Source organism: Budorcas taxicolor, chromosome 2 (assembly GCF_023091745.1).
Source record: "Budorcas taxicolor isolate Tak-1 chromosome 2, Takin1.1, whole genome shotgun sequence".
In the NCBI taxonomy this organism is placed as follows: Eukaryota; Metazoa; Chordata; class Mammalia; order Artiodactyla; family Bovidae; genus Budorcas; species Budorcas taxicolor.
In genome coordinates this window covers 9,948,521-9,974,573 of record NC_068911.1, presented here as the reverse complement: position 1 = coordinate 9,974,573, position 26,053 = coordinate 9,948,521, and the positions used below count along the sequence as shown (strand labels likewise).

Genomic DNA, 26,053 nt, shown 5'->3' with positions numbered 1-26,053 from the left:
GGGCTTCGTTGCCCTGAGGCACGTGGGATCTTCCCAGAGTAGAGATGGAACCTGTGTCTCCTGCACTGGCAGGCGGATTCCTAACCACTGGGCCGCCAGGGGTGTCCAGCCCAGATTTCTGGTTGGGACACCTGAATCACGATCCCACCTCTGAGCCCTAGTCCCTTCTCTCCTCCCTGCTGAGACAGTGTCCACTGTGTCCTGCCACCTAAGGGTAGGTGCCCAGGGCGGGGAATTTTGGTGATGCTCAGGCTTAGATCAAGGCGATCCCAATCCCTCTCCTGGGACTGGTTTAAAGAGAAGCACAGAACCCACTTCTGGCCACTGAGACATGAAGCACGTAGCAAAGTTTCCCCTGCTCCAGTACTCTTGCCTGGAAAATCCCATGGACGGAGAAGCCTGGGAGGCTGCAGTCCATGGGGTCGCTAAGAGTCGGACACGACTGAGCGTCTTCACTTTCACTTTTCACTTTCATGCCTTGGAGAAGGAAATGGCAACCCACTCCAGTGTTCCTGCCTGGAGAATCCCAGGGACGGGGGAGCCTGGTGGGCTGCCGTCTACGGGGTCGCACGGAGTCAGACGCGACTTAGCAGCAGCAGCAGCTCTTAGAAAGGGACTGAAGTGAAGATGTCTGGATGGTCTGAAAGTGACACCTCCAACCACGACAGCCATCTGAGGACCGCGAGAGGCGCCACCCAGGAGGTGGAGCCATCACGCGGAGGGCGGCAGAGTTCACTGGTAGGGAAACCGGGACCCCCGGGACTCAGGATCCACCACCTCCAGGCTTCGAGCTGGATGATGAAAGTCTGTGTTTTGTAAGCTGCGTTCAACGCAAGTTTCTCCTCCTTGCAGCTAAAAGCATCCTAGTTGAGTCAACCTTTACTTTTTGCTGTTTAGTCCGTAAGTCGTGCCTGACTCTTTCTGACCCTGTGGACTGTAGCCTGCTAGGCTCCCTCCTCTGTCTGTGGGATTGCCCAATCAACCTTTACCAGTTGTTAAAAAAAGAAAAAAACACTCACTGAATTCTCTGGCAGTCCAGTGGTTAGGACTTGGTGCTTTCACTGCCGGGACCCCAGGTTCGAGTCCCAGTCGAGGAACTAAGATCCTACAAGTCACAGCCAAAAAAAAAATGATCCATTCGTTTTTGTCTCCTGGTGTATTATATAACAGACCAACACTCCCTTTCCAACTGAGCACTAGAGAGTGGCCATCCCATTGGTGACTAATGAACAGGAAGAATCTAGGGTTCTGGGGCCACTGGTGCAGCCGGCTCACTCAGCCCTTACCTGATGCTCTTCTCTCCTGCCCACGGAGCAGGCACTGACTGTCCCAGCCGTCCCCCTGCTGCGGGGGGGGACGGCTTTTTTTACAACTGGTAAAGGTTGATTGGGCAATCCCACAGACAGAGGAAGGAGCCTAGCAGGCTACAGGCCCGATGGCCCGCACTCCCTTGAGGCCAGGATGACCAAAGCCACCACCTAGGATGGAAGAGCCAGGGCAGGGAAGGCACTGCTCTCCCTGAAGTCACAGAAGGCTGCCCCAGGGCTGGGCCACCCGCCTCCAGACTCCTCATTACAGGAGAAAACAAACCCCTCATTTCTCAAGCCTCTGTTTATCACATTACCTACAACCGATCCCAATGCTAACAGAAACGGATTCCACGGCATGCATTTTCATCAAATTCAGATTCACTTCTGCTTCCGCGTTAGGATACAGCTCTTGTGTTACTGTCTTCTTTCTACCATCTTCCTATATAGTTTTTATTTCTTTATCAGGTTTTCAAATCACTTCTGAAATAAGGCGGGACATAAAGCAATGAAAATAAATCCATCCATTAATCCTCTTGTTTCTTTGGCTGCGCGAGTTCTTATTGTGATGCATGGACTTTCTCTAGTGGCGTGGGTGGCTTCTCTAGTTGGGATGTGCGGCTTTAGTTGCCCCGAGGCACGTGGGATCTTAGTTCCTGGACAAGGGATCAAGCCAGCGTCCTCTGCACGGCAAGGCGGATTCTCAACCACTGGACCACCAGGGAAGTCCCCCAATAACTTTTAGAAAGCCCTGATCCTGGGCACTGTTCCAGGAGAGAAAAGCCCTGCCTTGCAGGAAGTAAGTTATTTCACCTCCCCAAACCTTGCTCCCAATGCAGCAGGCCCAGGCTCGATCCCTGGTCAGGGAACTAGATCCCACATGCTGCAACTGAGAGTTTGCAAGACACAACTAAAGATCTCACGTGCCACAACTAAGACCTGCTGAAGCCAAAAAAAGAAAAAAAGACCACGCACACGCACACACACACACACACAACAAAAATCTCAACTAAAACAAAAGTAATAACATTAACAGCAGCAGCTACCATTTACCGAGCACTAGCAAGGGAGCCCGTGATGCAAGCCTGGTGATGCCCATCGTCCCCCCAGTCCTTGGTTCCGTGACTGGTTCCTGTAGCCCCACGCTAGTACAGGGGCACTGACATCACTCTGGTGGAGGGTACAGGGACACAGGCTTTGACTCTATACAGGAAGTGCTTCCCCACGGGGAGGGCTGTTCCCAAATGGTGGGCCCGGGGGTTCCCCATCCCTGGGGGTTTTCCAGTGAAAGCTACCCACTTACCAAGGCCTCTTAGAGACTTGGGTCTGTGGATGTTTTTAAAGAACAGATGGGCACCACCTGCGAAGATCCTTCCGTCAAGTCACCTGGCCTGGGGGTAACGAGGGCAGAGATCAAGGACCGTTCACGTCCGCTTTATGTAGAAAGTGAAGCAAGTGGGACTTCCCTGGTGGTCTAGCGGCTAAGACTTCACGCTCCCAATACGGGGGACCCGGGTTTGATCTCTGGTCAGGGAACTAGATCCTGCACAGCCAAATGAAGACTGAAGACCCCCTGTGCAACTAAGACCCGGTGCAGACAAATAAATTTTTTTTTTTTTAAAGGGAAGCAAGCTGGTCAACAGGACCACAGGAGCAAACTTCACCCACTAAGAAAAGCACTCTTAGTGTCTCTAAGTGTATAGAGTCCTAGCATTCAGGGCAGGATGGCCTCTCATCCTGCCACCTCCATGTATCTCCGGGGAAACCAAGATCCAGCGGGCACAGACTGTACCCCGATCCCTGCACACCCGGCGCACGGTCGCCCCAGAGCATGGCATGCTCCCCCATGAGCTTAAGTGCTGCACTGGTTGCAGAGTCCTTCCTACTCATCGGAGCAGGGCCTTTATGGAAACACGCTTTATGTCTTTAAAAACAGTCAATAATTCAGACGGTATCTTGTTTTCAGCGCACTGATCACATGCTTGCCTTCACTGCGTTCTCTCTGGTGCCTGGTCTGTTGAAAAAGACATCAGACGTATGAACTAACCACAGCGACAGGCCACGCCACGGCTGAAATCTCTCCAATATGATGAAGGAATCCAGGCGCGAAAGATCAGGCTGTAGGAGCCCCCTTACGTTCATCTCAAACACAGGCTGACCTCCGATGTTACAGGTCAGGACGGTGGTCGTGTTGGCAGGAAGGCAGGGTGGGGTGATTGATGGAAGGGGGCATGATAGAGGCTTCTGGGGAGCTGGGAATTGCTCTGAGCTTGATCTGGGTGGTAATCTGGGTGACTTGCTTTCTAACATTCATCGAGTTGCTGATTTATATATAGCTTTTATTTTTCCCCTTAATCTCCTGGCCACAGATTTGGGATCCCCAGTTACACAGCAAAGTTGTCTTGGACTTCCCTGGTGGTTCAGTGATTAAGAATCCACCTGTCAATGCAGAGGACACGGGTTCAATCCCTGGTCCGGGAAGAGTCCCCAGGCCAAGAGGTAACTCAGCCCGTGTGCCACAACTACTGAAGCCCACGCTCTGGAGCCTCTGGTCGGCAACAGGAGAAGCTACAGCAGCGAGAGGCCCACGCACCACAACGAGAGTGGCCCTGCTCGCCATGACTAGAGAAAGCCCGCGTGCAGCAACGAGCACCCAGCACCGCCTCAAATAAACATAAATAACTTCTTAAACACCTTAAGAAAAAACCCAGAAAGAAAGAAAGTTGTCTTGATAAGTCTCCAGAGCTTTAACCGAGTTGCCACCCTTTGATCCAACCCTGAATATTCACTGGAAGGACTGATGCTGAGGATGAAGCTCCGATACTCTGGCCACCTGATTCAAAAAGCCGATTCATTGGAGAAGACCCTGATGCTGAGAAAGACTGAGGGCAGGAGAAGCGGACAACAAAGGATGGGATGGTTGGATGGCATCACCGACTCTTTGGACACGAGTTTGAGCAAGCTCTGGGACATGGTGAAGGACAGGGAAGCCTGGTGTGCAGCAGTCCACAGGGTCCCAGAGTCAGACACAATTGAGAGACTGAACAACAACAATCCTTTGACCCAGTCCTTTTCTCAATTTAGACTCTTTTTTCCTGGCCACACCACTTGTAGGATCTTCTCTCCCTGACCAGGGATTGAACCCAGACTCAACAGTGAAAGCTCACAGTTCTAACCCCCTGGACCATCAGGAAATTCCCTATCAGTGTATCCTGAGAAAATTACGCAAAACACGAAGATTTATGTACAAGATGTTTCACCCAAGCAGGTTGGACCTCTGTAAATAAACACACCAGCACACAAGAATGAGAAATGGCAGGCAACCTAAGTGCCCCACGGGGGCTGAAAACCAGCTTCGTACAGACAGGCGATCTCATGGAAAAGCCTAGATGGAGATTCTAGACGTTTTATCTCCAATGGGCGGCATCCACAAATGGCCTTCTCCCCTCTACTGTTCTGCAGTTTTGTGGTCTGCGATGAGGAGTATGACTTTTTGCCATTTGGAAAGAAGTAACAGAAAACATATTCTTAAAAAGTTGTTGTTTCTTTTTTTTAAATAACCAACCCACTTGCCGCCCCATGTCCAGCACAGGAAAGCCGCCCAGGCCAGGGCAAAGCGCAGACTCAGGGACACACGTGCATCACACCACTTCCTGGGAAAACCACAGAGGCCTTCCCCGTTCCTGGAGGAGGAGATGGGGCCTGGCCCAGCAAAGCCCCATCTCCGATGAGCCCTGGGTCCTGGAAGGCAGGGCTTTACCCCTCCCAGGTGGGGAAGGGGACTCATGATGGTGCTCTCTTCTCACATGGGGGCCCCCAGGACCAGGCTAGGGCCATGCCTGCGCTCTGGGCACTAAGACAAGGAAGGGAAACCCTCAAACCCAGGCTGTGCCCCAGAGGAGACGGGGCGGGTGCTGTTGGCAGCATCGAGTGTCTGGGTCACCCTCGGGCCTGCCCCAGCAGGAGGGGAGGCCGGGCTCTCGTGGGCAGACAGCTCCCCAGGGTCAGGTTTCCACTTCGTTATTTAAAGCCCGGCTCCGGCTCCTGGCGGGCAGGCAGGGGCGGCCACCGCCTGCGTGACCAGGATGAGCAATCGCGATCCTGACTCGGGCCCGCGTGCCTATGGCAACTGGCCTTGTGGCCTTGGAGACTAATCTCCAGGCTGCCAGCCGGTAGGGGCCTCTCCGGGCGGGGCAGCGGCTCCCTGCGGAGGCCCTGGGCCGGGGAGCAGGATCAGGCCCTCTCCCAGCCAAGGATGGGGCATCTGGCCTTGCAGCAGGGCCAGGCTCTAAATGCACAGGTTCCCACAGCCACAGCCCCTGCCGTGCTCCACCTCTAAGGCACGATCACGCACGTGGGGACGTGACCACACGCACACACACACACCAGAACCATCACACTTCCTTCCACAGAGCAGAGACAGACAGCAGGCACTCCTGCTCTGGAAGAGAGTCCCAGGCTGAAAGGACAGTTAAAACAGGTTCAGAAAGAAGAGATTAAAACAGGATAACACTTCTTGATTTGAGTGCTGGTTACATGGGGTACTGGAGAAGGGAATGGCAGCCCACTCCAATATTCTTGCCTGGAGAATTCCATGGCCAGAGGAGCCTGGTGGCCTATAGTCCATGTGGTTGAAATGACTTGGACACGACTGAACGACTAACACATACTTGGTGGGGTTATATACATAGGTCAAGGGCTTCCCTGGCGGCTCCGATGGTAAAGAATACACCTGCAACGTGGGAGACTCTGGTTCGATTCTTGAGTTGGGAAGATCCCCTGAAGGAGGGACTGGCTACCTACTCCACTATTCTTGCCTGGAGAATTCCATGGACAGAGGAGCCTGGTGGGCTACCGTCCATGGGGTTGGAACAAGGAGGACATGACCGAGTGACTAACACACATATACAGCTGAAAATTCATCACACTGGATACTTAAGATTTATGCATTTTACTGTAAGTAAATTATACTTTCATCAAAGGTAAAAATGAGTGACATGCAAGAAGCACGGGATGGCAGGAGGCGGAATCAGGGAAGGCTCCTTGAAGGAGGTGACACCCAACCCAAGTGCAGGGTCATGTCACAGGGGAGCAGGGGTTTGCGGGGGAGGGCAGAGCCAGGGGAGCGATACCCAGGCACTGTTCATCAACAAGGGGGACCACTGCCCTGCCCCCTGCTGGGCCCACCTCCTTGGAATCAAATGCTGAGCAAATACGGCAGGACTGTTTGAAGGAGAGCCAAATTACCGGCTGCCCGGGAAACCCAACCAGCCCAAGCAGAGCAGTGGATGGGGTGGGGAACCAGCCAGGCTCCCCACGGCTGGAACATTCAGGACAGGGCAGGAAGCGGTGGGTGAAGATATGGGCACGGCCACTGGGGTCAGGCTAAGGACCTCAGAAGGGCATCATCCTTTAGGGCAGCGGTCCCCAACCTTTTTGGCACGGGGCACTGGTTTCGTGGAAGACAATTTTTCCACGGATGGGGGTGAGGATGGTTTCAGGCGGAAATGCAAGCGATGGGGAACAGCAGACAAAGCTTCACTGGCTCACCTGCTGTGCAGCCCAGTTCTTAAGTTCCCCGGACAGGTACCACAGGTTGGGGATCCAGCTCCAGGGCATGGGAACCACCAGTGGGTTGGGAAGTTCAGGGGGGTCCTGGCAGGTGAACTTTAGGGGGCAGGACCAGAGATGGGGAAGTGGCAGCCATCAAGCTTTTGCAACAGTCCGGGCCTGAGATGGCCACATCTCAGGGCGAGGTGGGGGTGTGGGAGTGGGCGGGTTTGGCGAAGGAGTGGATGGATGTGATTTGACCAGCAAGCAAGGCAGAGTTCCACAATTGAGGGGTTGGGGGTAGCAGTGGGGCTGAGGAAGCCTAAGAAGGAGTTACTGGAGTGACACCTGGGTTTCTAAGCCTGTTGATGGAGTGGATGACATGCCCCCAGCTGAGCAGGGAACAGAAGGAAAAGGCTGGACAGGAGGCCAAGAGGGCGGGCCTGGTGTCCCCAGGGATGACTGCAACCCAGGGTTGATCAGGGCTTGACTGGGAGCCCTGGGCGGGAGGGACAAGATCTGATACGGGGTAGGAAGGGTGGCAGCCAAGGCCGTGCCTGGACTGGCGTGCCTGGGAGAACACAGTGGGAGAAATCAGGGAAACCGGGACTAGAGAGGGTCAGAGAGTCAGGGGAAGGGAGAAGGGCAGAGGTCAGAGGTCAGGGGGCTGGGCAAGGAGCCTAGAGGACCACAAGGTGGGCGGGCAGCAAATGGATGGGCTGAGGGGAGTGGAGGCAAAGAGCTGAGTGGAAGAGGGTGGAGGCTGGTGGGGTCCATGTCAGAAAGGAGGTGCACAAAGTGCTGCTGCTGCTGCTAAGTCGCTTCAGTCGTGTCCGACTCTGTGCGACCCCAGAGACAGCAGCCCACCAGGCTCCCCCGTCCCTGGGATTCTCCAGGCAAGAACACTGGAGTGGGTTGCCATTTCCTTCTCCAATGCATGAAAATGAAAGTGAAGTTGCTCAGTCGTGTCGTGACCCCCATGGACTGCAGCCTACCAGGCTCCTCTGCCCATGGGATTTTCCAGGCAAGAGTACTGGAGTGGGTTGCCATTGCCTTCTCCAATGGAAAGTGAGGTGGGCTCAAAAGGGCTTCGTTCTTTTTTTCTTAATTTATTTGGCTGTGCTGGGTCTTAGTTGAGGCACGCAGGATCGTAAGCTGAGGCACGTGAGATCTTTCAGTCGAAGCACGTGGGATCTTCAGTCGCAGCATGCAGGATCTCAGTTGAGGCATATGGGATCTAGTTCCCTGACCAAGGATCGAACCCCAGCCCCCTGCATTGGGAGAGCAGAGTCTTAGCCACTGGCCCACCAGGGAACTCCCAGGGCTTCTTTCTTCAGGATGAGATAACTCAGAACCAGGTGACCCAAAGGGGAGGAAAGGACTCTCAAGGCTCAGTTAACAGTGAGATAGAGGCTTCCCAGGTGGCTCACTGGTAAAGAATCCACCTGCTAAGCAAGAGACTCGAGACACAGGTTTGATCCCTAGGTCACGAAGATCCCCTGGAGGAGGGCATGGCAACCCACTCCAGTATTCTTGCTTGGAGAATCCCCATGGACAGAGGAGCCTGGCGGGCTACAGTCCACAGGGCTGCAAAGAGTCTGACACGACTGGGCAGCCAGACAGCAGCAGCAACCCAGACAGAACCAGTGCGGCTGGAAGGAAACACAGTCTCCGCTGGGGACCAAGCCTCCCAGGTCCTTCCAGATAGACCCAAACCCTCTAAGTTCTGGAACCAGACGGAAGAACCCTTATACCAAGCCCTCCACCAATCCAGGACAACGGAGCATCCTGATCCCACAGCCGTTTCATTCCATTGGACGGGAAGGTGTGTGTGAGCAGGCGGAGGCTGGATCGGAAGGCCAGCCCGGGAGGCAGAGAAAGTGGTGGTTTCGCCAGTCTCCCAAACAGGACATGCATGCGTGGGGAGGGGATTTTTTTTTTTTTTAATATTTGGCTGCACCAGGTCTTAGTTCTGGCACACGGGATCTTCGCTGAGGCAGGCAGAGTCTGTTTAGTTGCAGCATGTGAGATCTAGTTCCCTGACCAGGGATCAAACCTGGGTCCCCTGCTTGGGAGCATGAAGTCTTAGTCACCGGACTGCCAGGGAAGTCCCGAGGAGGGGATTTTGGTTTGCCCATGGCTGTCCCCCATAACCACAGCAGGCAGTCCATAATACTTGCTGGGTGGATGAATGAGTTGCTAAAAGGAAGCAGAAGTCTGAGAGTGAGGGAAAGGCAAAAACCAGGCTGAGCCAAACTCTGCCACCCTTGGCATCCGAGGCCCTCCCCCGGCACGTCCAACCCCGTCCCCCGTGCATCAGGCCGGCTGGCCTGAGTCCCCGTGCTGTCCTGTCTGTCCCTCTCAGTGTGAGGAGCTGGGGGGAAACGCCTGGGCTTTAGGGTGCACCAAAGCTGGGGTCTGGTATCCCCCCAGCTATCACCGGCCTGTGACTCCCACTGGGCACCCAAACTCTCCATGCCTGTTTCCTCCTGAGCAAAACGGCACCACCAAACCCACTGGGGACCATGTGTGAGCTAAGATGTGAAAAAGTGTCTGCCTCCAGCCTGGAGATGATTCAGGCTCTTTGAAGAAGCGGCTGGGATGGTGGTGACGGCTTCACATTGACGTCACCTGCTGAGTGGCTGTCTCTCCCGACATCACCTGTCTCATCAGCTCCAGGTGAGCTCACCCAGGGCTCCTGACGGGCAGCACAAGGGCCCTTCTGTTCCCCTAAGTGCTGGGCGGAAGGGAAACGAAGGCCTGGCACTCAGCTGCCCTGGGCAGCTCAGGGTGTACCATTTGCACTGGTTCTCGGGCATGTGTAGAGCTGGGGGGCTGGGTGTCTGGAGACGGTGGGGAGAAGCCGGCACTGGGGTGGTGCCAGCCCCCGCGGCGACCGCGTCTCCCAAGAGCCCCCTCGCCAGACGTAAACAGGACTTCTCAGAAGGATGTGGACGAGGAGCCTCAGGCCTTTTCTTGTTAGGAAAAGACTGAGCCAAAAAAACAAAAAAGCTAATCACTTGTGGGTGAGCTAATCCCCCAGGCGCTGGGCTGGCACCCAGGCTCCCAGCCCCCACCGGCAACCTGGCCCCGCCCGCTGGCTCCCTCCTTCCTCCTGTTTATGGCTCACACTCCACCCACCGCCCTGACCTCTGAGCCAGCAGGGGTGGAGGGCTAAGGTCCCAGGGAAGGGACCTGGCTTCTAACTCTTGATGACACCCTGAAGTGGAGCCTGGGCACCACCCCCCCTCCCTGAGCCTCAGTTTCCCCATCGGGAAGGTGAGTCCTTGGGCGTGAAGTTCTCAGGTCCAGATGGAAGGTGCATCACCGCCCCGCCCAGCCACCCGCCCCAGAGCACCCACCAGAGTCACTCGCTCCTCACTGCTGGCCTGTGCACAGGCCTCGAGCCCCCCAACTTGGATGCTCTCCCCGTCACCTCTTGTTCTTGCTCCTTTATTTTACTTATTTTTAAAAAATATTTTATTTGGCTGCGCCACATCTTAGTCGTGGCACGTGGGATCTTCAATCTTCGTTGCAGCGTGTGGCATCTTCAATTGCAGCCTGCTAACTCTTAGATGTGACATGCGGGATCTGAGTTCTCAGTTTGAACTCAGGACCTGTTCATCGGAAGCTTACCACCAGGAAGTCCCTGTTCATGCTTTTTTAAATCCTAACACTACACCCCGCCCCCAGGACCCTTTCTTGTTGACCTCCCCATTGCGGGGGCTCCCCCAGTCCCAGTCCTGTCCACTCTCCTGAGCCTCGCATCCACCAAAAGGATACCGTGGGATTCTGACTGATATGGCTGTTCTCAGTCGTGTCCCACTCTTTGCAACCCTGTGGATTGTAGCCCACCAGGCCCCTCTGTCCGTAGGATTTCTCAGGCAAGAATACTGGAGTGCGTTGCCATTTCCTTCTCCGGGGGATCTTCCCGACCCAGGGATAGAAGCCGCGTCTCCTGCATTGGCAGGCAGGTTCTTTACCACTGAGCCACCAGGAAGCCCCGGGACTCTAACTGCACGGTATCTTCATGGCACCTGCTGTGAGCGGGACCCAGAACTGGGATGGATCAGGCCCAGTTCCCACCCCAGAGCTCCCAGGTGAAGAAAGAGAAGCCAAAGGTTATAAGTGGTGACCCACACATGAGAGGAGGTGACCACCATCCAGATGTCTGTTTAACAGGTAAGTTAACTGCACCTGCCACCTCCCCAGCGTGTATACACACCACCCTCTGTCTACACACGTACACACGTCTTAGCCGACACTTGCCAATGCCCTGAGTCCCATCCATTCCTTTCACAATTATTTAAGTACCACCTGCACACCCACTGTGTGCTCTAGATGAGGAAGGCCACCAAACAAGGAGACACAGGGGTGTCGGTTGCTCACACAGTTGTGTCCCACTCTTTGTGACCCCATGGACTGTAGCCCGCCAGGCTCCTCTGTCCATGAGATTCTCCAGGCAAGACTACTAGAGTGGGTTGCCATCTCCTTCTCCAAGGTATCTTCCCGACACAGAGATCGAATCCACGTCCCTTGTGTCCCCTGTGGACTTTTTTACCACTGAGCCATCTGGGAATAACCAGGTCCATTTTGTGCATTTTGTGGCTGGATGCTCACAGACCCCAACACACCAGTGCCCACCCACCACCCTTCTCCAGCCACGGCTTACACACACCATCACGTCTGAGGGCCCAGCACCATGGGAGGGAGGCAGGATCTAGACCATCATCCGCCCTATGCTGGATGGCTGAGGCCCAGCGTGTAGGTGACCTGCCCTGTATCACACAAGCCAGCGAGACCCAGGGCTCCCAGCCTCCTTCTGGCTCCTCTTCCTGGCCCGCCTCCTGAGTATACTCAGACTCATGCAGACACCACTTCCTTCTCCAAACTCGTCGCCCTCACCTCTACCCTCACTCAGGTAAGGTGAGGTGAGCCTGGCTACCTTGATCCACCAGGGACAACCCAGGTCTCCCCTCAAGCTCTAGCCAGGTGATGTGATCCAATAAAGTGACCCATGTCTGTTCTCGCCCAACCCCAGAGTCAGGGAGAGCCTGGAGGAGCCCAGCCCAGGTCACACCATCCCCTCCTTAGGTCCTGATCACTGCTGATGGGCAGACCCTCATCAGCGATGGTCTCAGGAGCGTGCAGGGGTCCAGCCCCTGGGAGATCTGGGTCCAGCTGAGGCGCCACCACCCACCAGGAAAGTGATGTTGGCAACCTGCTCTCCCCCTCTGGGCCTCAGTCTCCCCCTGCCAGGTAAAGACATCCATGGCACCCTATTCCTTCCCCCCTCAGAGAGCAATGGTGGGAGGTTAAGAGCCAGGCCCCCACAGAGCTGTTCGTCCAAATCCCACCTTGGCGTCGGGTCTGGCTGAACTCCACGAAACCGGAGTCACATCATCAGCAACCCTGTGTGGCCACCCAGTGCCGTGCTGTTAGCATCTCTCTCTCAGTTCCCCACAGCCAGCCTCCAAGCACAAAGCCTCTCCCCATCTGACAGATGAGAACAGGGACACTCAGAAAGGCTGAGTAACTTCCCCGAGGGCACACAGCGGAAGCCTTAGGGACCAACTCAAAGCAAAGCCTGTCAGAGGAGCAAATATGCGCCTGACCACCCCCCCAACCCTTCCCCTGAGCAGCGCCCCCCAGCACGGCCCACTGCCCAGTGACGTGTGTAGATGTTTGCAGAAAGGGCTGAGTGGTTCTCCCAGGGTTCAACATTCCAAACTATCTTTTCTGCCTCCCTTCAGAGAGCAAGGGGCTTTGGGGCAGGGGCTGGGCCTCCTTTCTGGGCTCACAGGGAGGCCCAGGGTGGGCTTCCCGGAGTTGTTGGGGGTCCTGACCACCAGAAGGGACCCCAGAGATACAGAGATGTCTTCCTCTGAGCCAAAAACAGGGCAGAGGGCACTGCCAAGGTCATGGGGCTTCCAGGATGTTTGGGGGTGGGGGGTGGCATGGAGAAAGCAGAGAATTCTGGGAGCTGCCAGCCCTCCAAGTGGTCCCCAGGCTCTGGGTCACCCAGTCTGCACCCTCATGTCTGAAGCAGTACATGCCGAGCCAAGAAAAGAGAGCAAGGAGGCACTGGTTCGTGCTCTAAAAGCAACCTGTCTGGAGCCTGGCATGAGAAAACCACTCCTCTCTGGTCCCAGCAGAGGGGCAGGTCAGCATCCCAGACGGTGCCCCTGGCAACCGTATGTCCCCTCCCGCTGGGCTCCCAGGTCCCACCCCCCCCAGCCAAGGCGTGCAGAGAAGCCTCCTGGTGGGGCTGACATAGCTCTGAACTGGCTCCCCAAGGTGGGCAGCAGGCCCCTGGACGTGAGCCAGCTTGATGCCATGCCTACCTGCCCACCACCCCCAGGGTCTGAGTGGCGCCATGAGGATGAGCATGGCCCACATGGGCAGTGACTCAACATCACACCAGATAAATGCAGGGCCCGTCTCACCGAGACTGGGTCCCCCTCCCCTGGGAGCCTCACCACCCCCAAGAGTCCATCTGCCCGCCCCCCACCCCGGGCTCCAGGGGGCTCTCCTGAAGGTGGTTCTTCCAGTTCGTCAGCCCCACCCTACAGACCCCAAGGACTGCCTCTCCTGGGATATACCTGCGCACGTAACGAGGCTTGAGGGTTCCCCGAGGTGACACCACGGGCTCCCGGGGGGCAGAAACCAGAGCCCCTCTCTCCTGCCTGGTCCCAGGGGCCATCAGCCTACAGTCCATTGCATCAACTTACTGAGCAGCCTCTTGCCTCCAGGCAGAATCCACAGTCACCGAGTCCCACTGGGGACTCTCCTCTCATCTGGGGGTGTTTCCAAAGCCCTGATCGCTCTCACCCCTCTACTGTCCCCCGATTCACCATGGTCTGCTCCCAAACCTCCCACCAGCTGTTCTGCTTCCAAGTGCCCGCCCAGCCTCCTGGATCAGGCAGCCAGGGGAGGCTCCCGGGCACCTGCATTGGGGCAGGGAGCCCCAGACTGAGGGTCATGAGACGTGGTTTCAGATCCTGATTTTTGTAACTCTGGGACCTTAGCCATGTGTCTTCCCAGCTCAGGGTCTCAGCTTCCCCATCTGAAAAGGAAAAGAGGTCAACGTACTCCTAGGTACCCACCCCCACCCAGGAGGCTCAGGAGTGGAGAAGGGTGCCTGAGGGAGGTGGCAGGGGGACCCCCACAGAAGCCCTGGGCCCCAGCCCCAGGCAGAAGTCACATCAGCCATCCTGACAGACAGACCCCAACCAGCTGCCAGGGGATGGGTGTGTGTATATGAGCGTCTCTGTGTGTGCGTCTACTTAATGGGTCGGGACTTCTTTTTGGGTGATGAAATGCTCTGAAATTAGACCATGGTGAACACTGCACAACTTCGGGAAGATACGAAAACACTGAAGTGTACATTCTACTTTTTATCGGCCATGCCAAGTGGCACGTGGGCTCTAGTTCCCCCATCAGGGATCAAACCGGTGCCCCCTGCACTAGAAGCTCAGTCTTACCCACTGGACCACCAAGGAAGTCCTGAAGTGGACGTGTTAAAGGAAATAATTTTCAAATAAACTAAAAGAAAAACCCAACAATGCTAGAGAAGAAAAGAACAAAGTCCCCGAAGGCATGGCTGAGCCCCTACGCAAGGCTCTGAGGACCAACCTACAGGCTTTTTCCTGGGGAGAGTACATAAACTCATTTTTTAAAAAAACTATTTATTTTTATCTATTTATCTGACTGCACCAGATCATAGCTGCGAGACATGAGATCTCCAAACTTCACTGCGGCATGTGGGATCAGGTTCCCTGATCAGGGATCGAACCCAGGCCACCTGCATTGGGAGCGTGGAGTCTTAGCCACTGGACCACCAGGGAAGGCCCAAACCCCTCCTTCGGGGGATTATGCCTCTACACTCGGGTCTTCTATTATGTGGGGCCAAACATGCTCCTGACTGATGTTCTGTGCCACCCGCCAGGACTAGAGGGGGCCCCACACACTTGGCACTCGGTGTCCAAGGCTGGTGGTCAGGATTCAGCCAAACATCAAGTTACTGGGCACCGTCTACCAGACGCAGCCTCTGGATCACCGCACAGCCATGCACCCAGGCACACACACACGTGCACGCACTAAAGCGTGTGTCTAAATAGCCCAGGGGATTAACTGTTCTGAGGCTTCACACTTGTGCGCTCTCCACACACACCACCTGCCCTTCATGGAGGGGGGAACCCCCCCAAACTGGGCTGCACCCGGCCCAGGGAGACAAGGTGCCCCCACCACCATCACCCTCTAGATCCCTCTGAGAATCACAGCCAGGCTGGGAGTGGCAGCAACTGGGATGGTGGAGCGGGCCAGTCAGAGTCGTGATCGAAGGGTGGAAAAGTATCTTGCCCTTCCAAGGCCCTGCTGTGAATGTCCCAGCACTCAGCTTGCTTCTAATTCACTTAACAAGTTGGTCCAGGACACTCGCTGTGTCAAGCAGGGGGAGCTGGGGGCAGAGGTGCGGAGTGACAAGAAGCATGGCCCCAACCCCTTGGAGGGGGACAGACAGGTAAAAGGGCAGCTGGAACACAGCAAGTAAGGAAGGCTGGGCAGTAGGAATGCAGCGCAGGGGCGCCTAACACAGACCTGGGAGGAGGTTATCAGGGAGGGCTTCCAGAGGGAGGAGACATCCAAGCTGAGACCTGCAAGAATGAGCCCAGAGAGATGGACGGGCAGCAGAAAAACCTGTTCCAAGGAGAAGCAACAGCACGCTGGGAAGTAAGCTGGAATGCAGTATGTTCTAGAAAACGATGGAGCTCAGCATGGCCATCACAGAAAGAGTCAGGGCCTGGCAGGGAGGGAGGCAGTTAGATGAAGGTCCTTGCCTGGACCCGAAAGGAGGTCCCACGTGTCCCCATGGAAGGTCTTGCCACATCTGGAGTCCCACTTCCTGGCTCTGGACCCTTTCTTACACTGTTCACTCCCCACCCCTGATGCCCACCCCAGCCTACTCCTGGGTCAGAATCCCACCCACCCTCCAGTCACCTCCTGCAGGCTGCCCTCAGCAAGCTGAGGAGTAGGCGTGTCTCCAAAACCCAACCACAGGGCCCACAGCCCGGCACTGAGGTAGGGCTTGGCATCTGGGAAGCCTGATCACCCACTCCAAGGGGCTGAGGGGTGGACAGGCCATGGGGACTAAGCACTTCGGCCTCTGGGCTTTTCCCAGCTTGCACAAACTCAGGCACCGCACCACCCATGCTCCGTGAGCAGAGTAGCTAAGAGCAGGACAGGACAGTGGTGTCCAGCTCCTCTCGGGGCAGGCCTGGGGCTCTCCAAGGGCCAGCCTCTGGGACCAGTATCTGACCAAGTGGAGAAAACATTCTTCTCTGGGATGAGGACCAGCTTCCCCCAACTGAACATGCAGATCCTCCCAAGAACTCGGCCATGCAGGGGTAATCACACTCCTTTGTTCAGATGAGGCTCAGAGAGGTAAAGTCACTTGCCTGAAGCCACACAGCTGGCTGGTGGTAGAAGTGGGACTCAAACACTTGCCTGTCTGATTTCAAAGGCACCCTGCTGAAAAGCGGGGAAGCTCTGGCATAGCGAAAGGAGCCCACCTCCAAGGAGGGACACTGGTCTCCCACCCAGGGCAACCAAGAGCATCTCTCTCCCGGATAGGCTGAGAACGGAGTGTCTCGGGCAGTGACTGGCCCCAGGCGGGTGGGCGGTGGACCAGGATCAGAGGGAAGATGTGGTTAGCTCACCTGCCCGGAGGGCTGCACCCCCAGCTGGAAGCCAGGTACAGGTGGAGAACAGGGGCAACCAGCTCCCTCCCAAAGGCCCTCCCTCTCCGGAGCTGGGCCTCTCTGCTGAAAGCGGCCACACCTGAAAAACCAGCTCCTGGATCAACATGAAAGCCACCGGCCTCGTCACAAGACCCCCTCGGAGCCCGAAAGGACCACCTTGGAGCTGGCTGGCTGGCTGGGCGGGCAGCGGTCCTGCCTGCTCCAGGGAGCCACCCAGGGGCACCTGAGAGCCCTCCTGCACAGGCCCTCCACCACATACAGCCCAAGGGTGCCTCTGGCCTTTGAGGACACGGGGGAGGGGGCAATGGCGGAAAGGCGGGGGCAGCTCATCAGGAAAAGTCCATGACCTCCTCACAAGAAACGACGTTAAAACCTCCAATCTCATGCTGCTGTCTCCCACGGTGCTCCCTTCCCTTAGGGAGCCATGACCCCTGGGGCACCCCCAAGCGCCTACTGGGTACTTGCTTCACTCAGGCGCTGCCATTCGTGAGCCCACAGGCAGAGCTGTGTCCATTTCCTAGAGGGACAAACTGAGGCTCGGCCGGTTAGGCAGCTGTCCAAGCCACGCACAGTGTGCAGGCAGCAGACCTGGAATCGGCCTGACTAGTCTGTGACCAACCAAAGTCTCAGCGCCGCTGCCCACGCGAGCATTCAGGAGAGCAGCCACAGCCAGCCATGGACCTCAGCTGTTTGTCAATCAAGTTTTATTTAGGGCCCTGACAGGTAACTCTTCTCCTGGGTCAGGAAGATCTCCTGGAGGAGGAAAGAGCAACCCACTCCAGTATTCTTGCCTGGAGAATCCCACGGCCTGGCAGGCAGTCCATGCGGTCGCAAAGAATCGGATGCGACTGAGCAATTTTAATTTTTTGAAACTGAATTTTTCAAACTTTTCAACAGGTAACTAGAACAGAAGTGGCCCCAGTGCAGAGGCGGACACCAGTCACTGGAGGCCCACATGGCCCCACCTCTGTCCCCTGGATGGGGTCCCGTGCCCTCCAGGGCTCTGGGGAAGTCCAGGGGCTAGTGGGACCCCAAGAGTCTCACACTCGCCCTGGAAACTACGCGCTGTTCTCTTGTTCACAGGTGACCACCCCAAAGCACAGAGACACAGTGTAACTCGCTGGAGGTCACACAGCCCGGCTGAAAGTGAAAGTGAAGTGAAAGTGAAAGTCACTCAGTCGTGTCCGACTCTTTGCAACCCCATGGACTATACAGTCTGCGGAATTCTCCAGGCCAGAATACTGGAGTGGGGAGCCTTTCCCTCTTCCAGGGGATCTTCCAACCCAGGGATCAAACCCAGGTCTCCTGCATTGCAGGCGGATTCTTTACCAGCTGACCCACCAGGGAAGCCCAAGAATACTGGAGTGGGTAGCCTATCCCTTCTTCAGGGGATCTTCTCGACCCAGGAACCAGGGCCTCCTGCACAGCCCCATTGTTTGACCCTAAATCATGCTCCCGTTTGCTCTCCTTCCCTACCCCCTTGTTTCAGGAAAACACAGAATATGTATCCCAAACTACACAGCCACAGAAGGGGAGATCAGGGACTCACGGCAGGGACTCCCAGGCTCCCTGGGGAGGGGGGGCACGCGGAGATGGCTGAGACACCTCCAGGCCCGCCCTTGCCCCCACCCAGAGCATCCGCTGTTCCCGGAGCCCACCTGCACTACGGCTGGGTGGAGGACCGTAGCCCTGAGGGCGGCCGCAGGCAGGTGTAATTTCATCAGGAGCCTCCCGTCTGTGCAAGTCACCAGAAACGGAGGATGAAATTCCAGCTCTGCGGACAGAGAGGTGCAGCGATCCTGGCTCAGGGTCGGCTCTCAGTGGGGGTGGGGGCGCGGATGGGGTGCCTCTGTGAACATGATGGAAAAGGCACGCCTTCTGCTGGGCGGCCCCAAGCCAGGTAAGGGCTCAGCAAGCTGGGAGGGCCTGATCTCCATCACGAGAGCAGCAGGGCTCAGTGCTACAGCCGTGCTGTGGAATATTACTCAGTCACCAAAAGGACCAGTTCCGGGTGCCCAGACCAGGCATCATGCAGAGTGAAGAAGCTAGACGCAGGCTGCATCCTGTTGTGATGGCGTGTATGTGATGCACTGTGGATAAAGCAAAGCTGCACACACAGAAATCCAACCAGCGGTTGCCAGGGGCTGGGGGAAAGGAGCGGGCAGCCTGTGTACAGCCTTGAGGGGACTTTTGGGGGGTGATGGAATGTTCCATGTCTTGACAGGGGCTGGGCTGTGTAAATGCAGACAATGGTTGAGCTCCTTGGACGGCACACTTGAGACCTGGGCCTTTCACCAGCTATTCCTCACCCCTCGACAATATATACGGGAACACGTTGGGTGGGCTCTTCCCATGTGCCAGCCTGGGGCTGGATGCCAGGACCTGAGCCATATGCTTTCCCAAGCTTCTCACCAGCCTGCAGAGGGACCGATGAATGGATGGGCAGATACACACACCCCATATGGTAGTAGTTTTGCCAGTTGTCGGAAAACGCACCTTGAGACCCCACCAGCAAACAGGCCTGGCCCCGCCCAAGCCTCCAGGAAAGAAGCAGCCTGGAGGGTCTCTTCCAGCTGCAGTCCAAGAAGGGACATGGCCCCGGCTGTCCCCAGCTCAGAGCTGGCCCTCCTCCCCCAGCCACACAGCCTGGCCAGGCATCTACAAGCTGCCCAGGACCCCAACTCCTCAGACTGGGGCCTCTCATCTCTGGCTTTCCACCCCATCTCCACTTCGGACCTGCACTGGGGTGACCCACCTACCTCACTGGAGAGCCCCCAGCATGTACCACCAAGCTCCCAACTCAACCCACAGGGCCAGCCTGGGGCTTCAGCAGAAGGGGGGGGCATCAATGCCATCTTATGTATGAGCACACAGCCCAGACAGGTGGCGGGGGCCCCCCCCAGAGACAATATCCCCAGCCTCAACAGGGGAGCATCAGAGAAACAGCCTCCCAGTGCTGGGGGTTGGCTCTGTGAATCTTGGGACCACAAATCCTAATTTGGTATCTAATAGGGTGTCCCTAGCAAGTTCCTGCTCCTCCCAACAAACTCTCTTTTTTCAAACTTTTTATATCAGAGTTGTTGTTCAGTCACTAAGGTGTGCCCAACTCTTCACGACCCCATGGACTACAGCATGCCAGGCTTCCCTGTCCTTCACCATCTCCCGGAGTTTGCTCAAACTCGTCCATTGGGTCGATGTTGATTAACAATGCCGTGTTAGCCTCAGTGTACAGCGAAGTGATTCAGCCACACACAGAGGTGCATCCATTCTTTCTCAAACTCCCCTTGCATCTAGGCTGCCATGTAACACTCAGCAGAGTTCCCTGTGCTACACAGGGAACTCCTCTTAATACCCCGTATGGACCACAGTTCTGGAGAAGGAAACAGCAACCCACTCCAGGATTCTTGCCTAGAGAATCCTGGGGACAGAGGAGCCTGGTGGGCTGCCATCTATGCGGTCGCTCAGAGTTGGACACAACTGAAGCAACTTAGCAGCAGCAGCAGCAGCATGGACCACAGTGGCACGGAAGGTTCTGAAACACAAGGCCTCCCAGACTGGGGGTCCCTGAGCTCCCCCTGCCACACCACCCAGGTCTAATAGATCTGGATCCTTGAACCCCAGACTGGAGAACCAAGGAAATCACACACAGCACCACCTGATTCAATCTCACTCTAGACCATCCCCGGAGCCTCAGGGTGAGGCCCCAACCTAGGCCCCAGCCACACCCGAGTCCCCCCGACCCCAATCGTCTCCCAGAGGCCGCAGGGGGAGAGTTACCAGATAAAACACAAGACCGCCAGTTCAGTCTACACTTCAGCTAAACAAGCAAATCCCCACGGGCTTCCCAGGAGGCGCCAATGCAGGAGATGTAAGAGACGCGAGTTCGATCCCTGGGTTGGGAAGATCCCCTGGAGGAGGGCATGGCAACCCACTCCAGTATTCTTGCCTGGAAAATCCCATGGACAAGAGGAGCCTGGCAGGCTCCAGTCCATGGAGTCACAAACACTCAGACATGACTGAAGTGATTTAGTACGGACGCACATAGCCCCCATACTGCATTATCCGTCAGTTAACCAAAATCCAAATTTAACCGGACGTCCCTATTTTAACTGGCTAAATCAGGCCACCCGGAGCAGGTGGTCCTGAAGGAGGGAGACAGGTGGGCACACAAATAGCTCTGGGGCAGCCAGGCCCAGCTCGGGACCAAGAGGAAGGGTGTCTGGAATGAGAGTTTTGTTCCCTGCCTGACACACCCCCAGCGGTCACCCCCAGCCAGCGCCTGGACAAAGCACAGCCTCCCCCGGCTCATTCAGGACACCTAACTCACCCCAAAGTGAAGAAGGGCGGTGCCCTGGATGCCATCCTCCCCCAGGGCTCTGAGCCCCTTTGCTGTCATCGAACATAACCCATGGCCCTGCAGCTGAAATGACAAACTATCAGGGATTCCCTGGAGGTCCAGGGGTTAAGACTCTGGGCTTCCACTGCAAAGAGCAAGGGTCGGCTCCCTGGTCGGGACACTGAGACCCCACACGCAATGTGAGAAAAACCTCAAATGCAAAAAAACACTTGAAATGACAAACTATTGACCCCAGTGAGACGGTCCCAGCCAGACATCCCTGCCCGTGAGGAACCTGGGTGCCCACTGAAGCTGGCTCCCCTTGGGACTCAGCTGGACAACTCAACACTTACGCCCAGAAGTCTCTCTTGTCACCCTGTCACCAACAGGGTGACTCGCCTCTGTTTTCTGACCAGGTTCATCTCCTTCACCTCTCCCACAGAAAACAATCCTTCCACCTTCCAGTCTCCATAAGGGTTTGTATCTCATGGGCCCCCCCCACACCCCTGGGAGATCCTGAGCCCTAGGTCCTCGGCACTCTGCTCGCCAGGACTAGCGAATTAACCCTGCGGGTCCTGTTCCTGGTGCCCCCCAAGGCCTCCACAGACCCCCTGGAGCTGGGCGCACACTGCTGGTCTGTCCCAAGGAACGTGGCTGTGTCCCTGGTTGCCAGGCATCAAAGAGAGAGATGCCCACAAATGGCACAGACCGAGAGAAACTGCATGGACGACACTCGGGGAGCAGAGCCCCAGGCTCAGGTCTGGGGTAATGGGAGGAGGAACGTCCCAGAGGATGTGGGGCAGGAAGCCTGGGGAAAGACCCTCGAGGTCCCACCATTGTGGAGACCTACCCCAGAGATGGAAGCTCAGGAACAACACGAGAGAGCCTGCTTAGCTATTCAGACCCTGGGGCAGGATTTCATTCATTCATTCATTCACTTAGTAAGTATTTGGGGAGCAGCCCTGGAGCTCCAACACTTTGGCCACCTGATGCGAAAAGCCGACTCACTGGAAAACACCCCAATGCTGGGAAAGAGTGAAGGCAAAAAGAGAAGGGAGCGGAAGAGGATGAGATGGGTAGTGTCACTGACTCAAGTGACACTGAGCACTTGAATCTGAGCAAACTCCTGGAGACAGCGGAGGAAAGGCGAGCTTGGCAATGCTGCAGTCCATGGGGTCACAGAGTCTGACACCGACTTAGCAACTGAACAACAACCCGGGGCACCACGGACCGAAAGCAAGCCTCGGTCCCTGTCCTATCCCCAGTATAATTGGGGACGTGTAACTCTTGAGTGAGATCAATACCGGGATGGGGAAGGACAGGATGTCATGCGGACACAGAGGTAGCACCTTGGCCAGTCCGGGGGACGTTCCTGGGCAGGTTTCCAGCCTGAGGACCCGAGAGCCAGCTGAGTCCTGACAGAGGAGGGGAGAAAGGCAAATTCTACAGCCCCTACCCACCTTCATCCTAAGCAAGGAGGGCCATTCAAGGAAGCCCCGCCCCCTCAGGTGGGCAGAAGCCGAGGTTCCGAGGAATAGCAGGAGCAAAGGCCTTTCAGGAAAGGTGCAGTTTTCAAAGAGTGGGCCCAGGAGGCAGTGGGGGGCCAGAGGAGAGCCAGAGGACTCGAACCAGAACCCAGAATGAGGATGGACCGGCAGATCCGGTCTTCGGTTCCAAGGTCAGGCTGAGGACACGAGAGCCTCAAGCTGTCACCCACCACATTACCTGGGGTCTCCAACAACAGGCCGTTACCAAACTGGGGACACCCCAGCTGTCGGGGAGACAGGGAGGCTGCACAAACAGGTGCCTCCCGGACCCCTATCATGATGTCTGCCTTCGCGACTATCTGCAAGCATCAGATGCTGACAACTGGCAGCTCACGGAGGCTGCCTGAAATGAACAAACGAAGCACACTTGCAAATACATGACCCTTCCTCCGGCATCCAGAAAACAGTCCTCCTAAGTAGGTTAAGCCTGCCCCTCCAGTGCTATCTTCCAGACCCAGTTTTGCAAGCTTTCTCCCCAGGTCCTCCCACATTTTGAAAGAGCGGGCACCCTCGTCTCCTCCGCTGGGGTCCTCTGGGACCCTCTGAGTCAGAGCCACAACTTTCTAGGTCACCCTCAGAGCAGGCTACAGGATGGGGTGTGGTCTGAAGCTCCCCATATCCCCAAAGCAGGTTGAGGATTCCGACATCCTGTCCTCTCGCAGCCAGGCCTGTCCCTTGGTCCACAGGTCCCTGTTCAGAAGAAGGCAGAGGGTGACTTCCACCCTCCTGGGCCCCCGCTCCTGACCTGACGGCCCCCATCTTTGCTGCCCTTGTGCCCGGCCCCTCCCTGCCAGCAGCCACCAGCCTTCCTGCCACCACTGCCTCCCTCTCATGCTGAATAAATAATCGATGCTTATGCCCTTTCCCTTTGGGAATGACGCTGCTGAAATAAATGGGTTGCTCCGAGGCACCTCCCCAGTCCCGAGACCTCGAGTCAGTAGCAGGGAGCAGCAGTCCTCCCCACAGGTGCAACCAAACACATGAGGGAGACGAGGGCCAGCGGGGTTGGGGTGGCTTCTGGCCACCCCTTCCTTCTGCTGTGAGCAGGAAGAGGAGCCCCTGCAAATGCCCACTCCTCGAGAAGCTGTCCGGGCCTGCCCACCTCAGCAGCAACATACTCCATTCGTGACCCGGCGAGGGGACCCCTACATGCCAGGTCCCCTCACTCGGGCTGTGACTGGGGCCCGGGAGCCTCCCACCCCAGGTCTAGTCCTGGGAGCCTGGGTCCCAGGGCCGGATGTCCAGGGCTTGAGCCCCCCTCCAGCAAGGCCAGGAGGGCAGAACTCTCAGAGGCACGGTCCCCCTCTGTCCTGGGCCCAGGCCAGAGAACCTTCCCTTTTCCTGGCCACAGGCTGGGGCACCCAGGACCCTTCATTCCCAGAGACTCAGGATGGTGGTGGTGGTGGTGGGAGGCATCTAGCCGGCTCCAGGGGCCTCCCCACCTATCTGTGGGAACTCAGAGACCACCCACAGACAGGGCATCCCCAACTTGCTCCTCGGAAACCTTTGTGATCCCCTACTGCCATCCTCTGAGCCTCCTTCCCTTGCACTGGATCAGGAGCCCAGCGGCCACCACTCAGACCAGCCCCTCCTCCCCAGGGACCCCAGCAGGAACCACTGAGTTGGAGCAGTACTGGCTGTATGGGACTCAGCCTGTGAGTGAGGGGGGGGTGGGGGGTACCGGCCAGGAGATCGGCTCGGCCCTAGCAAGGCGGAGGTAGGGGAGAGTTGGGGGGGCGGGGGCCGCGGCCTGCCCAGCCCCCCCTCGGCTCCCACACTGGCGCCCGCCGCCGCCCGGGTAGCACAACTGACCTCGTTCGCCAACTGCAGCAGCCTGCGGGCGCCCGCTGCCCGTCCGGGGTGGCCCCCCACCTCCGGAAGGGCCCCGAGGTGGTGGGGGGGCGGGGGCGGCGGCGGTGACAGCTCCCGGCTCCCCCTCTCGGCAGGTGGGGGCAGCCGTCCCTCCCCGCCCCCGGCCCGAATTATAATCCCGGTCACGTGCCTCCCGAGGCACCCAAAAGCCGGACCCAGATTCTGGAACACCTGGAGGGGGAGGGGCGGGCCCCCCCCCCGAGGGTGGGAGGAGAAGGGGAGAAGGGCCTCGGCGCCCGCCCTCCCCTCCACCCCCCGCAAAAGTTTCTCCTACCTTGGAGGATCCTCAAGCGCTCCTGCCAGCGGCGCCCCGGCCCCGGCCCGCGGCCAGGACTCAGCCTCCTGCCGCTGCCTCCTTAATTAATCCGGGAGAATGGGGGAAGGAGAGGCGGAGGGAGGCGCGGAGCGGCGGCGGGGGCGGGCGGGAGGCGAGCGGGGCGCGGGGCGGGGAGGGGGCCCGGCGGGGGCTCTCGGGCCGGCCGGGGGGCTGGCGCTCGGCGGCCCCCACCCCCGGCGCGGGCTGCGGCGGAGGGCGGGGCGCGGCGCGGGGAGCCGAGCCGAGAGCGGGAGCGCAGGGAGGCTCTTTGTTCTGTAATCCCAGTAAGATTGCCAGCCATTCGCCCCGGCCCTAATCCCAGCCCCGCGCAACACCACCCTCCATTGGCTGCCATTTACATACGGGATTAGCCCGCCCCGCGCCCCGGCCTGGGCACCGCGGGGGGAGCGCCGCGCCCCCCGCCCCGCGCCGGGCGCCCCGAGCGCGCGCCGCCCCAGCGCCCGCCGCCAGGGGGGCCCGCGGGAGGGGCGGCCCCGGCGCCCCCTGGCTGCCCGCGGCGCCCCTCCGCCTCCCTAGCGCCCCGCCGCCCCGACGGATTAGAAAGCCAGGACTCGTCCCCGGAGACCCCCCCCTCACCCCCGCCCCTGGCGCGGGAGCCGGGCCCAGAGGGTCAAGGTCACTCAGCGGGCGCCGGGAGGATCCCCGGAGACGCCAGGGCCCGCTCGCTGGGGAAACTGAAGTGGGAGCGGCTGGTCACCTCTGCCGTGCCCAGGTTATTTCCCCCCGTGGCGTGGCCCGGGTGCCTCTTTCAGCCTTTGTCCCCTGGGATGGGAAGGAAGGCAGTGACAAGCCCAAGGTCGCAGCTGATCCGATTGGACATGCCAGGTCCCATCTTGTCTGGGCAGCGCTCCTTCCCAGGCTTCTGCCACCCCTTTCCCCTCCATACCAGCCTCCCTACGGAGTCAGCACACCTCCAATCTTCTGCAGAGCATGCATCTTAAATCGTTGGGAGGAGCCTGGAGATTCACCACAGTGTCCTGAGCCCTGTGCTAGACCCTGGCTCTACTGGACACAGTGGGGAGGGACAGGCAGGCCGCCACCCCAGGAAGCACCTGGCCTACAGGGAGAGAGCCAGACTGAGAATCTACGAGGTCCTAGCAAAGCCCACCCGCCCTTCTGGGCACACAACTGACGCTTGGTAAAGGCTAACCTTGGCTGGTCGGGTTTCCCCCTGGCCAGCGCACCAGACAGAGCTTCTCCCTGGCAGGGCCATGTCCACTGTGCCCAACCCAAAGTGAAAGAAAGTGAAGTCACTCAGTTGTGTCCGACTCAGTGACCCCATGGACTAGCCCACCAGGCTCCTCCATCCTTGGGATTTTCCAGGCAAGAATACTGGAGTGGGTTGT

General features: G+C 57.6%; 1 protein-coding gene across 2 annotated transcripts in view; it reads right to left on the bottom strand.

The window, feature by feature from the left end:
• GTF2IRD1 (GTF2I repeat domain containing 1) overlaps positions 1 to 24,737 on the bottom strand; it is a 116,215-nt gene extending 91,478 nt beyond the window's left edge. For both annotated transcript variants that reach the window (XM_052658718.1, XM_052658727.1), the window contains exon 1: positions 24,645 to 24,737. The gene's annotated coding sequence lies outside the window, so the exon portion shown is untranslated. The remainder of the gene's footprint in view (positions 1 to 24,644) is intronic.
• Positions 24,738 to 26,053: the final 1,316 nt, after the last annotated feature.